Source organism: Magnolia sinica, chromosome 18 (assembly GCF_029962835.1).
Source record: "Magnolia sinica isolate HGM2019 chromosome 18, MsV1, whole genome shotgun sequence".
NCBI lineage: Eukaryota > Viridiplantae > Streptophyta > Magnoliopsida > Magnoliales > Magnoliaceae > Magnolia > Magnolia sinica.
In genome coordinates, this window is record NC_080590.1 from 6,866,263 (window position 1) to 6,879,610 (window position 13,348).

Genomic DNA, 13,348 nt, shown 5'->3' on the forward strand with positions numbered 1-13,348 from the left:
TTACTTGTTTTATGTACGCGGATTGCAGACTAACGATACCAGTTGGTGATCTGTGGGCCCCACCTTGGCCGTCCATCCATTTTGCCAGCTCATGTTAGGGCACGAGCCTAAAAAACGAACGCGTATTAGTTACTACCTCCACCTGTCCAGGGCCACCGTGATGCATGGTTTATCAATACCGTCCATCCATTTTCCCAAATCATTTTAGGGCGTGTTTGATTTCCGTTTCTTTGAGGTAAGTACATGTAAATGTACTTAATGATTACTTACATTTCCGTGTCGGCTGAAATTGTACTTGGGTGATCGTGTTTTGTTGCCTTCCATGAGCACGGTAAAAACGGTCATTAAGGGCCTGTTTGGCCGGACCGATCCCACGGTATTAGGTGGGATGGGATTCAAAAAACATCACTATTACCCATGGCAGGGACTGTTCCCTGTTAGCATGGGATAAGCTTAATACCCTTTTTTGTTTGTAATACGGTGGTACGTTGAAAGGATATACCCACCATCATTTGAAACTATTAACAATAACACACGTGTTATATCTAAACCGTTCGTTTGTTTTGTAACCTCATTTTATGGCATGGGCCTAAAAATGAGGCAGATCCAAAACTTATGTGGCCCCAAAGAAGTTTTCAATGGTAAGTATTCAATCCCCATTGCTTTCTATGGTGGGGTCCACTTGAGCTTTAGATCTACCTATTTTTTGGCCCATGCTCTAAAATGATCTCGAAAAATGGGTGGACGGTGTGGATATATCCCACACATCATGGTGGGACCTACAAAACTTGCTAACATTGAGTGATATTAGCACCAGACCCGATACGATTCCATCTAGCCTACTTCCAAGCTTTTCCACTCTTCCCAAACATCCAGTGGAATTGTCCAACTTGTTGATAAGGTCACCAAGAACTAGCTAAAGGACCACATAAATTTCAGTTTGACCAAAAACTTTTGTGGTCCACAAGAAGTTTTGAATGGTCAATCACCATTATTTCTTGTGTTGTGGTTCACTTGAGATTTGGATCTATTTCATTTTTGGAAACATGCCCTAAAATGAGCTATCAAAATAGATAGACAGCATGGATGTAAGGCACTACAATCAGGGATCCACCCACAAAAATGGATGCAAGGATCCAACAAAGTTGCGCCAGTAGCTACCCTGGGTGTGGATTGAGCACTTCCCTAGGACTTAGCTAGAGATGTCATGTCAGGGGCTTTGTATGCCTCACCTTGATATATATGCTTTACCATGACATCGAGAGAGCATGAAGCCATAAAGAAGGTAGATATAAGACTCAAGCCAACCACACCATAGTAATTGGTGATAACTCCTATTGTTGAAAAACTTTTAGGGCCCACTATGATGTTTATCTGTCATCAATCTGTTTATAAGGTCACATGGATGGTATAAAGGGAAAACACAAATATAGCTTGATAAAAAACTTCTATAACCCCCATGAAGTTTTCAATGGTAGGAGTTTCCCCTACTAATTATTGAGCAATCAACTTGAGCATTCAATCTATCTTCTTTTTGGGCTCATGCCCTAGAATGATTTGTCAAAATGGATGGACAATGTGGATAAAACATATACATCTCAGTGGGCCCCACAAATCCCCTGACAGGACGGTCCATCTCTGTCTAGGTCCTAGTAGGGGTAGTACCAAATCCGCAGCCAGCTACCCTACCAACATCACATGAGTTGGACCAATCAAATCTTCCCACCTCATGGCCTCACCAAACTCCATCTTTCATGGGTGAGGTTGTGACTGTAACAGTGGGGCCCACCTTGATGCATGTGTTGTATATTCATGACCCATTTGTCAACTCATTTTAAGACGAGCCGAAAATTGGAGCATATCCAAATCTTAGGTGAACCACACCATAAGAAACAATGGTGACCGAATGACCACTATTAAAAACTTTCTAGGCTCACCATAATGTTTATTTGCCATACAACCGGCTGGTAAGGCCGTACATTCCTGGATGAAGGGAAAACAAAAGTATCATGTTGATCCAATTTTTTTGTAGCCCACAAGCATTCAATCACCATTATTTCATGTGGTGTGGTCAACTTGAGATTTGGATTGCCCTCATTTTTAGGCACGTCCTAAAATGAGCTGAGAAAAAAAAAAAAAAAAAAAGAGTTTGGAAACACAATGCACAGATCAAGGTAGGCTCCATGGCCGTGGCTTGACCAAACTCGATGGGACCTTGACCTGACCGAATCTGCTCACCATCGTAACTATCCTAAACATCCTAATGGAAGGACTTCATTGGGTATTGTCAATTCCTGTACTGCTGAGGGCCCGTTTGGCCGGGTGGATTGGAAGGGATTGAATGGTATTAGGGTGGATGGCATGGATTTCTAGGTAATTATGGTGTTGTCAGTGGATTGTCTGGAGATCCATGGGATTGATATATCCCTGGATTGCTATATCCAGTCTGTTTGGCGCGCCCGGCCAATCCCGGTATTAAACCTTCTCATCCCTTCTAATCTCTCGAACCAAACACGTTCCAGGCCAAATTTGAAAGAGTAGGGTGGATTGGATAGGATTTAAATGTAATGATGGTGTTGTCAGCGGATTGTCTTGAGATACATGGGATTGGGATCAGATCACCGACTCTGTTTGGCACGCCAGGCCAATCCCGGGATTTGACTTCCAATCCCTTCCAATACCATCCAATCCCTTCCAATCCGACCGGCCAAACGGGGCCTGAATGTGCATGGCAAGATTTGAATGGAACTATTGTTAGATATAGAACCACCAAAAGCATGTCCGAATTTGTTCCGTGGATCTGGGACTTGAGGATTGAAATCAGCTTACCATCTAATCAAATTCTATCAATATTGTGTATGTGAATCCACTCCTATTTGAGAATTGTGCATGCATGATATCAGCCCTTCATAAAACTTCCGCGGGCCACCCCAATGGAAACAATATAAAATTACCCCCAAAACCGCTAATTTCGTGGTATGGACGGCCTCACTTTTCGGATTTCTTTTTTTTTTTTTTAATCTTCACTTCACCCGTTAGTTTGATGAAATAAACATGCCGTGGTGGTCCAAACACAAACTTATGCTTGCCATCCATCAATTCTGCTCTCTTTAGTGTGGCCCACTTGAGATTAATGTATCTGGCTTCTTTTTTTTCCAGTGTCGTTGAAAACTTCTTGCAAGGCACAGAAGGAAGTTTTGGATCAAGCTGATATTAATGTTTTTCCTTCGTAGAGTTCTCTGTGACCTAATGAACAGGTTGGATGGCAAATAAATATCACGGTGGAGCCGTAGGAAGTTTTCAACGGTGGGAATTTAATCCATACTGCTTCCTGTGATGTGGTCCACTTGAGCCTTCAATCTGCCTCTTTTTTTGGGTTCATGCAATGAAATGATTTGTCAAAATGGATGTACAGTGTGGATAAAACATATACATTACGGTGGGCCCACAGATCCCCTGACAGGACCGTACGTCTCTAGCTAGGTCCCGGAGGGGATAATACCCAATCCACGCCTTTTTCTTTTTTTTTTCCATGGCCTAGAATAGAGTACAGGATATACAACATGGTGGCACCACAAAGCTTGGGTACGCCTAAAACACGTTGTGGAGGATTCAGCTCCGTTTCTGGTAGAAATTTGCAACTAGTACTGAGAAACGTTCCAGGTTTCCCAAAAAGACGAGAGAGTGTGATAGAGAATTTCGAAAAATCCAAAGGTAAAAAGATAAGTTCGGAGGAGCGACTGACCTTTGATTCGGAGATGCAGCTGTTGAAGCTCGGCCATGGTCAGAAGATGGGAGAAAGAGAGGAAGAAGGAAGGCCTTTCCGCAGTTGAGTGAAGGAGTGGGAGACGCAGGTGGGATCTTTTCAAAAATAGGCAGCGGCCTCTGAAATCAATCATGGACCGGTGCAGGCGCCGTAGATAAGAGATAATATCTTCTCTCCTTGACTTTCCTTGTTTTATGTACGCGGATTGCAGACTAACGATACCAGTTGGTGATCTGTGGGCCCCACCTTGGCCGTCCATCCATTTTGCCAGCTCATGTTAGGGCACGAGCCTAAAAAACGAACGCGTATTAGTTACTACCTCCACCTGTCCAGAGCTCGGAAGAGGCTTGGGGCTCTAAGGGGCCACCGTGATGCATGGTTTATCAATACCGTCCATCCATTTTCCTAAATCATTTTAGGGCGTGTTTGATTTCCGTTTCTTCTAGGTAATTACATGTAAATGTACTTAATGATTACTTACATTTCCGTGTCGGCGGAAATTGTACTTGGGTGATCGTGTTTTGTTGCCTTCCATGAGCACGGTAAAAACGGTCATTACAGCCATTACATCAGCGTTACTGAAGTAACGTCAGGGCTACCATGACGTATGTGTTGCATCCAAAAAATTCAGCTACTCCACCATTTCTTTTCTTCCCCTAAAACCATGGATGGGTATACAAAGATCATAGGATTCAATCCCACCGGATCAAGATCCGTTGATTTTTCAGAGATGAGTCTCCCTCTCTCCTCCTGCAAAAACTCCTGTGAACCGTTAGCCGCCGATGATGAAGCGAAGATAGAAGATGATGGGCAGAGGTTTCGGCTGATTTTGAGAAGGAACTACACCGTTTCTTCCTCCTCTTCTACTTCTTCCCGGAAGGTTGAAAGGCCTTCTGTGAGGAGAGCTTTCTCATTGAGGAAATCCACCACCGTCTCAGAAGGGTATTGCAGGATCCATGATCAGTGGGGCACACTCTCTCCTCAACGTGGATTAGATATGACAGGTCGAGTAGCGAGTATTTAAGTAACGTCACTAAGTTCTGTAGGCTCCACTAAGATTTATGTGTTATATCCACACCGTCCATCCATTTTGAGATATCATTTTAAGTCATAAGCCAAAGAATGAGGCAGATAAAACTCTTTAGTGGACCCCACCACAGAAAACAACAGGGAGAGTGATTCCTGCCGTTGAAAATATCCTAAGGCCCATCATGATGTTTATTTGAAATCCAACCTGTTCAAAAGTTTAAAAAGACATGAAATAAGAGAAAATACAAATATCAGCTTGGTCTAAAACTTTTGTGGCCTTTAGAAGTTTTTAACGGTGGGCGTCACTGTTCCCACTGTTTTCTGTGCTGGGGTCCACTTGATCTTTGGATTTAACTCATTCTTTGGATATTGCCCTAAAATGATCTCTCCAAATGGATGGAAGGTGTGGATAAAAAACATACATCATGGTGGGGCCCACGGAACTTGGTGACGTCGTTTCGGTAGCGAGTCTCGCTACTCAACCTTTCATTAGCTAATCGGCGCGCTCAGTTTTCTCGATTTTCTCCAATGGTGGTGAGAAGATGATACGGCAGAGCGCAGATAACCGTAATACATTTCAGCCATATATATAGCTATATTACGCATGGCAGGGTTATCTTTCAATCAGGATTGTCCATCCAGTGGGACCCAAGATTGAAATTGATTAGAGAAAAGCATAGATTGGATAATCCTAGGCATCCAAACAGTGGCTTTAAAATATACGGTAAGAAACAAAAACGATTAATGGTCAAGATTGAGTGCTAGAAAGTAAACATAAGTGACTGTTTTGGTCTTCTGATAGATGCGATTTTCAAAACATAGTCCATCCATGACGATTCCTAGTAGTTGAACGGTTCAAATTGATTTGTAACCGAGTTGGAAGAAACGCAGAGAGCTGCTTTGTCCTATTCTGGTTCTTGCGGCTACACCATATCATCTCCCAATGTGGTATTCATTTATTTTATATTATGGTGTTGGTTGCGCCTGATTTTTCAATAATTTCACATGGACGGTTATAATTATTGTTGGATCCTTAATCGCGACAGAGGCAAAATTATTGTTTCTGTTTCTGTATGAATAGTCAGCTGGAGTTGCATGTTGTACATTCCTATGTGTTTGCAATGTTCATGCTTCCTGGGATAAATCAACACGTGTTTGCAATATTTCTGTTGCATCTCATTTTGGATGGACCACTCTGCAAAAAATTCTAGTATTGGAAGCTTCAATCGGCCAATCCTGGGACACTACTCAGTTGAACGTGTGCCCATGTTGTTCGGAGTGAGGTCCCTCCAAAGGAAGATTCAGCAGACGAACGGTCTAGATTCAAGATTCATCAGCCCCAACGGTTGTAATTGGAAACTAGCGTATACTGTACAAAGATGCAGACCATATATGATAATATTCTTCAACAGTCAAAGTGGCTCTCAATATTTACAGGTTTCTTTATCAAAACCTGATATATCAATTTACTAATTAAGATATTACAAAGCAAAAAAGCCAAGACATAGCAAGAATGTCAAAACATGATTTACATCAACATGATACAAATCATGCATGTTGAACATCCACCACTATAACTTTAATGGTTCAGAGAGATTAGGTGAACCGCCATAATGACAAGTAATACGCCTAATAAAAACAGCAGTGTAATACTGTCGTCTTCGTTTAACTGATCTCCGCCTTCAGAGGTGGGTGGTTTAAAGTTGAGGCCCCATAATCTAAGGTATTTTGACAGCTAATATGATTAATTTGAAATTCATGACCATGCAACGCTTGATGTATAACCCCACTGTTATCATCACCACTCAGAGGAGGGGATTCACCATTTGGCATCTCTGGATGTTGTGGTTTTGTACAAAAAACCTTCCATGCATAGATCGTCGTTTCTTATGACTTGTATGATTTGAATAGCGCCCTGTGGAACCCATTTACTTCGGCATTACATTCCTCCCATGTAAAGTAAATACCAGGTCATCTTCCGCTGAATACAATATAGACTTTTCCCATCTAATATATATATATATATATATATATATATATATATATTAAACTTTCATTAGATAACAGATATATATTTGAATATTACCGTAAATAGAGACATTAGAGGGATTGAAACAGGACATTAGATGAACTTTAAAAACATATTTAAAATACTATTTGGAAGTAAATGTAACATAAAAACTTTCAATAACTATCACAAACAGATAAGAGTACTATCTCTATTAAAAATTTAACAAGCATAGCAAAGTGTCTAAAATCTCAAAGATAACATCATAACATAATGTCGAATCGTCCAAAAAGAAAAAAGAAACCATGCATCAAATGTTTGTGATAGGTGCATCCAGTAAAAACTCTTCATTTTCTCATACGGCAGCCCAAGGGCTTCACTGATTGGACTTCATTAACATCTGGAGAAATTTCAACCTCCTATGATTAGGCAAGTTAGGGAAAGCAGCACCGTATTCTTCCTTCTTGGAAAATAGTTTTGTTACGCAAAGTACTTCTTGCCCGTTCAGCCCATCCAACCACTCCAGGAATGATAACAGTCATTCTTGCAAAATTATTTCCCTTTAACATATTTGCCACAATCAATTGCAGAGCTTCAGTCATGTCGATCAAACCGTGACCAATCACATATTTTGGACGAGTAGCCCTCGACCTCTTCCTAGAGTTTGCACTGCGTGCTGTTTGTAGTGTTGGAGTTGTTTCCCTTTGCTGGTGGAGTCGAATATGGTATATTGGCGCCTTCACGACTGTCCCACGACCATTGTATATTTGGGCTACTGTCCCCAAAATCATCAAATATAACACCAACTGATATGTAATTGAGGTTTCTGTGTCATCAGATCATCTGGATCCCTTAAGCCATCAAAAGAAACCACGTTAAAACTATAATTTTCGGTTGCACATCTTTTACCAGTAGCACGATCGTCCCCAAAAATGTACTACGGCTTACCACGAACATGTTGTACGTACGAGTGTGACTATTAAGAAAAAAAGAATAATAAATGTCAAGATAAGGGAAATATAGTCGGCCTAAATTATAATTTAAATCGATTTACACTTTTGAAAAAGAATATTTCTACAAACCTTTATGTAGTCTACCCAAACATCATCCGTTGCGATCACCACCTTTAAACCATCATCCCACCCGAAACCACTAGCATTGCGTAAATCCCGAATTGTAAAGTAAATTTTTTTTACAATGCGTAAGCGGTTAATGACGTTCTTCGATGTGAGAATGATCCCCCAATTTATCTCTGATATTGTTAACAACAGGTTTGTACGTCTCCTTCTTAAAACCATGTCCATACTTCTTCCCATTTGCAACCTGCTCCATCAGATTATCGATAAGGCGGTTGTCCATGTCATCTGTCCAACGAAGTATACCGCCAGAGGAATGTGCCTCATCTACTGATTTTCCCGTATTCATCTTTGGTGTCCTTTTTAGTGTTGTTGCATGACATCCTCCAGTCCGCTTTGTGGGTGTCGACGGTTGAGATCTCACGTGCATTGAAGCTGCTGAGGACGAATCTTCAACTATCTAAAAAAAAAGTAAATATTTGCACAATCCACATGAGAGGAATGGATCAAAAATCTAAAGTGGTCAAAACACTCATTGTAATATTGACTGTGAATGCGATGATAAAAATGTACAATGAGTAATATACTATCAACCTAAATCCAGTACCATATTCGCGACATTGTATACGGCAAAAGAAAACAACAATCCTTAGGTTGCGATTGTGTTACATTCTGCAAAATTGATAAATAACTTATACCCTTTGACTCACTGTACTAAAATCATTTTACATCCTTTGTGCAATGCTGTCACGAAATGTCAGCCATGCATCTCTCTCCGTCTGAGTGGCATTAAGCACATTACGATCGTCATTAATAGCATAATTCTCCAACGTTAATGGAGACACTCATACATCACCATCTCTTGATGTATCATCCTCATCCACAATTTCGTCATCTCTTGACGAACGAATAAAATTGTGAAGAACACAACAAGCGAGCACAATCTTGACCTATGTGACTACAGGGTAATGTGGAACTGTCTTTATAATGGGAAATCTAACCTTTAATACCCTAAAGCAACGCTCAATAACGTTTTTGAGTTGTGCATGGCGATAATTGAAAAGCTCTTTCGCATTTGCATGGTTATGTCCGATACGATATTCATTGAGATAGTAAAGCACACCTCGATATGGAGCCATAAATCCAGGAGAATGCCCATACACAGCATCAACTACATAATATTTCCTTACAACGTATAGTCGAGTAAGTTTCAATCAGAGTTGAGTTTCTGTAATTTATCAGATAAGAGACGTTAGTCTATATGTAACATTACCTTGACATACGGTAAAACGATCATGTTCATTAGTCAAAGCACTTTGTAGGACGTGTGCATCTGAAACAAATCCCTCTCAACCCGCAAGCATGTAGATGAATTTCATATCGAAATCACAAGCCACTATTACATTCTGAGAAATTACCCATTTTCTATTACGGTAGACGCCATTCTCATTACTAGGAACAAATGCAAGTATATGTGTCTCATATATTGCACTAATACAATCCTAAAGTGCATATTATGTAATATATATATATATATATATATTATAAAGTAAAAAAACACAATAGCTTCAACTGCAAAATTGCAAATCAAGTGAAAAAGTACTCACCTAAAAGTAGTTATTCCAATTCGGATTACTGATAATCTCAGGTGGAGTTTCTGGACCGAGTAGTTGTACATAGACTGGGTATAAAGACACTATTGCATCTAGAACCTGATTAAAATAACAACTAAACGTTTCACCGAACCGCATGAATCGATGTCCAATCAATCTGTTACACACATTATGTCCTAAAGTATAGAGGAACATCACAAGTTGTTCTTCCATTCTTACATGCTTCGCATCAGTCAATTTATTCTTATCCTGTAGTATGGAGCTTAGGTGGAAAGAAGTTGTCTTCCACATTCTCAACTGGGATATGCATTTGTTGTCTGAAGCCCTAATTATTCCGTTGATGATTCAAGCTCGTTCATTATCCGCACGCCTAGGTGAATTCTGAAATAGATAGTTGCGACAATATTCTCCAGCTGCGCGCCATGGCTGCTAACGCAGATGCAAATATAATAGCAAACATATTTATCTCCTCTTCTGTCCATTCACTAGGATCCATTGTTCGAAGATTATAGTTTCTACACAACCTAATCCCCCAAAATCAAGGACTTGGGTTCCTTCTTGTACATGTTAATTACATATTTCTATTTTGTAAACTAAGATAATACTGACAAATGTTAAGCCAATACCGTAAATTACAATAAATCCTTACGCTTCAACGTTTTAATAAATTTGATGGACTAAAAGATTAGAAACTGGTGGATTGCTGTTATTGTTTTTATGCTTAATCCAAATATCAAGTGGACGTGAGATTTATACCTACTCATTTTTGGGATCAAGCCCTAAAATTATCTTTCAAAATGGATGGATGTCTTAGATTAAAAAAAATGTATATGATGGGGTCCACATAGCACCGACCACTAGCTACCTGGCTCGTGGCAGCGTCACTAGCCAAACCGCATCCACCTCATGTACCTCACACCAGCTATATAGTTGTTGTATTGACATCAGTAAGTTCTGTAGGTCTGATCATGAGGTATGTGTTATATCCACACCATCCATCCATTTGGCGAGCTCGTCTTAAGGCTTGAGACGAAAAATAAGAAAGATCTAACTATCAAGTGGACCACACTGCAAAAAGCAGTGGGGGATTGAACGTCTACCATTATGACCCTTTTTGGGGTCACAGGAGTTTTGGATCAATATGAAATTTGTTTTTCCTCTTCATTCAGGTCTTTGTGACCTTATGAACAGATTGGATGGAAAATGAAAGTCATGGTGGGCCCTACGAATTGTTTAACGGTGAAAATCATTATCTCCGCTGTTATTTGTGGTGTGGTCGAGATGATCTTTGGATATGATACATTTTTTGGATGATGCTCTAAAAATAGATGAATGGTGTAGATATAATCAATACATCACTGTGGGGGCCATGTAACTTTGATCTCCTTTGAACCGTTTGTACAACTCGGAGCTCGAGGAGGGTCAGTGCTCGTCTTCGCACGACGGGTACTTACAGCAGCTATATAGCTGGTGTGTGGTACACCAGCCAATCCGCTTCCATCCACACCTCGGGTCCATCTGATGGAAGGCTCAGATCACGTGCATTCCATCGTACTGAGGACGACAACTTGTGTCCTTGGGAAACGGATTCCCAATCCCCCTGCCACGGAAGCGGATTGCGTACTGAGTAACTCAGCACGGTTAGCGCACTGAGTATAGTCTGTGGAGCCCACCATTATTCATGCATTGTATCAACTCCGTCCATCCCTTTTATCATTTAATTTAATGGTACTAAAACAAAAATTAATCATATCCAAAGATTAAGTGGACCACCCCACCTGAAACAATGTGAATTGAATTCTATCCGTTGAAAAGTTCTTGGGGCCCACAGAAGTTTTAGATTAAGATGATATTTGTGTTTTGCCTTCGTTCAATCTGATCTTACGGACAATTTGGATGAAAAATAAACATCATTGGACACTCAGAAACATTTCAACCGTGGAAATCAATACTTCCACTGTTTCCTTTGGTATGGTCTACTTGAGCTTTTAACGTACAACAGTTTTGGGCTCAACCGTAAAATGATCTGAAAAAACGGATGGACGGCGCGGATAAACCACATGAATCCACAGTGGGCCCATCAGAGTTTACTCAGTACGATAAGAGCGTACTGAGTTACTCAGTACGCAATCCGATTTCCCCTGCGAATACCACGGTGGCTTGTATTCGGTGCTCTGTGGGACCCACCATGATGTATCTGTTTCATCCATTCCGTTCATCAATTTTTAAATATCATTTTAGGATTTTAACTCAAAATTGAGAGGGATATAAATCTCATGTGAACCACACCACAAGAAAACAATAGTGATTGGATTTCCACCATTAAAATCCTACTAAGGCCCACTGTACCGTTTATTTGACATCCTTTTACTTCATTAAGTCATACAAGCCCAGATGAACTGAAAACACAAAGATCATCTTGATCCAAAACTTTTATAGCCCCCTAAAGGTTGTTAATGGTTGAGGCTCATTCAACACTGTTTCCTGTAATGTGGTTCATTTAAGATTGGGATATATCTAATTTTTGATTTTTGGTTTCATGCCATAAATTGATCTGTAAAAATATATGGACGGCATGGATGAAACATCCACATCATCGTGTGGGCCCATAGAGCATCGAACACCAGCCATGGGCTAGAGGCAGGGAGAGTAGCCATTCGGTTTCGGTGTTTTTGACTTGATGATACTTTCCCGTGAAAGAAAAACAAAACAAGACTACCGTAATAATTCACCACCATTTGTTCATTTCCATTGTCACACCCGCTGTACAGATGGCCACCATTTGAATTCGATGCACGATTCAACATGTAGCATATCTCCACTATAATCAATCCATCTTGTCCGTCTGAGTTTCATCTCGGCATTTGGAACGTAACCAAATTCATTTTTAAGTTTTAACCATCGATTCGACAACAATAGATTGTGTGGTTAAGATCATTCGATCGTTTTGATTGTCAAGATATGTCCCATCATCAGTATTTACTTGTTTCTGGTATGTTCATATTAACGTCCACACGTACCACGTGTACTATCCATGAGGCACCACAACCTTCTTTTTCATAAAAAAAAATACAGGATATGCAAGGCAACCGGAGTAATTTTTTGAGAAATTTGCGACTGTACGACCCATTTATGGCCCATTTAGGAAACTACGCCCACCTCATTTTCCTTTGCGAGAGTACGCCCCAGCTGTACGGAAGGCTTGCCAAAGGTCGAAAATGCCCTCCTCCAAGCCGATATGTGGTGCTCGAAGACGAGCGCTGACACTCCTCGAACTCCGAGTTGTACGAACGGTTCAAAAGATATCAGAGTTACATAGGCCCTACAGTTACGTATTTATTATATCCACAACGTTCATCCATAGTCCGAGATCATTTCGGAGCATTATCAAAAAAAAAAAATCCTATCCAAATATCAACTGGACCACACCACAAAGAGCAACGGAAAAATTGATTTTAACCGTTAAAAATATTGTAGGGCCCACCATAACATTTATTTTCCATCCAATATATTCATAATGTCACAAAGACATGGATGAAGAGGAAAAACAAATTTTGTAATGATCCAAAACTTCTGGGACCCCTAAAAGGGTTTCAATGGTAGACGTTCAATCTTCCACTGCCTTTTACAGTGTGGTCCACTTGATAGCTAAATCTATCTTATTTTCTTCCCAACCGTTAGTATGAGTTCGCCAAATAGATGGACGGTTTGGATATAACACATACCTCATAAAAGGACCCACAAAGGCGGAGGGGATTACAACAGGGAAAGAAAAAGAGCTGGTATCTATGGCTACGGATTATAACCGTAGCGATAACCGCAGCCAATGCTTTTTCAATATGTCCTCTACTATACA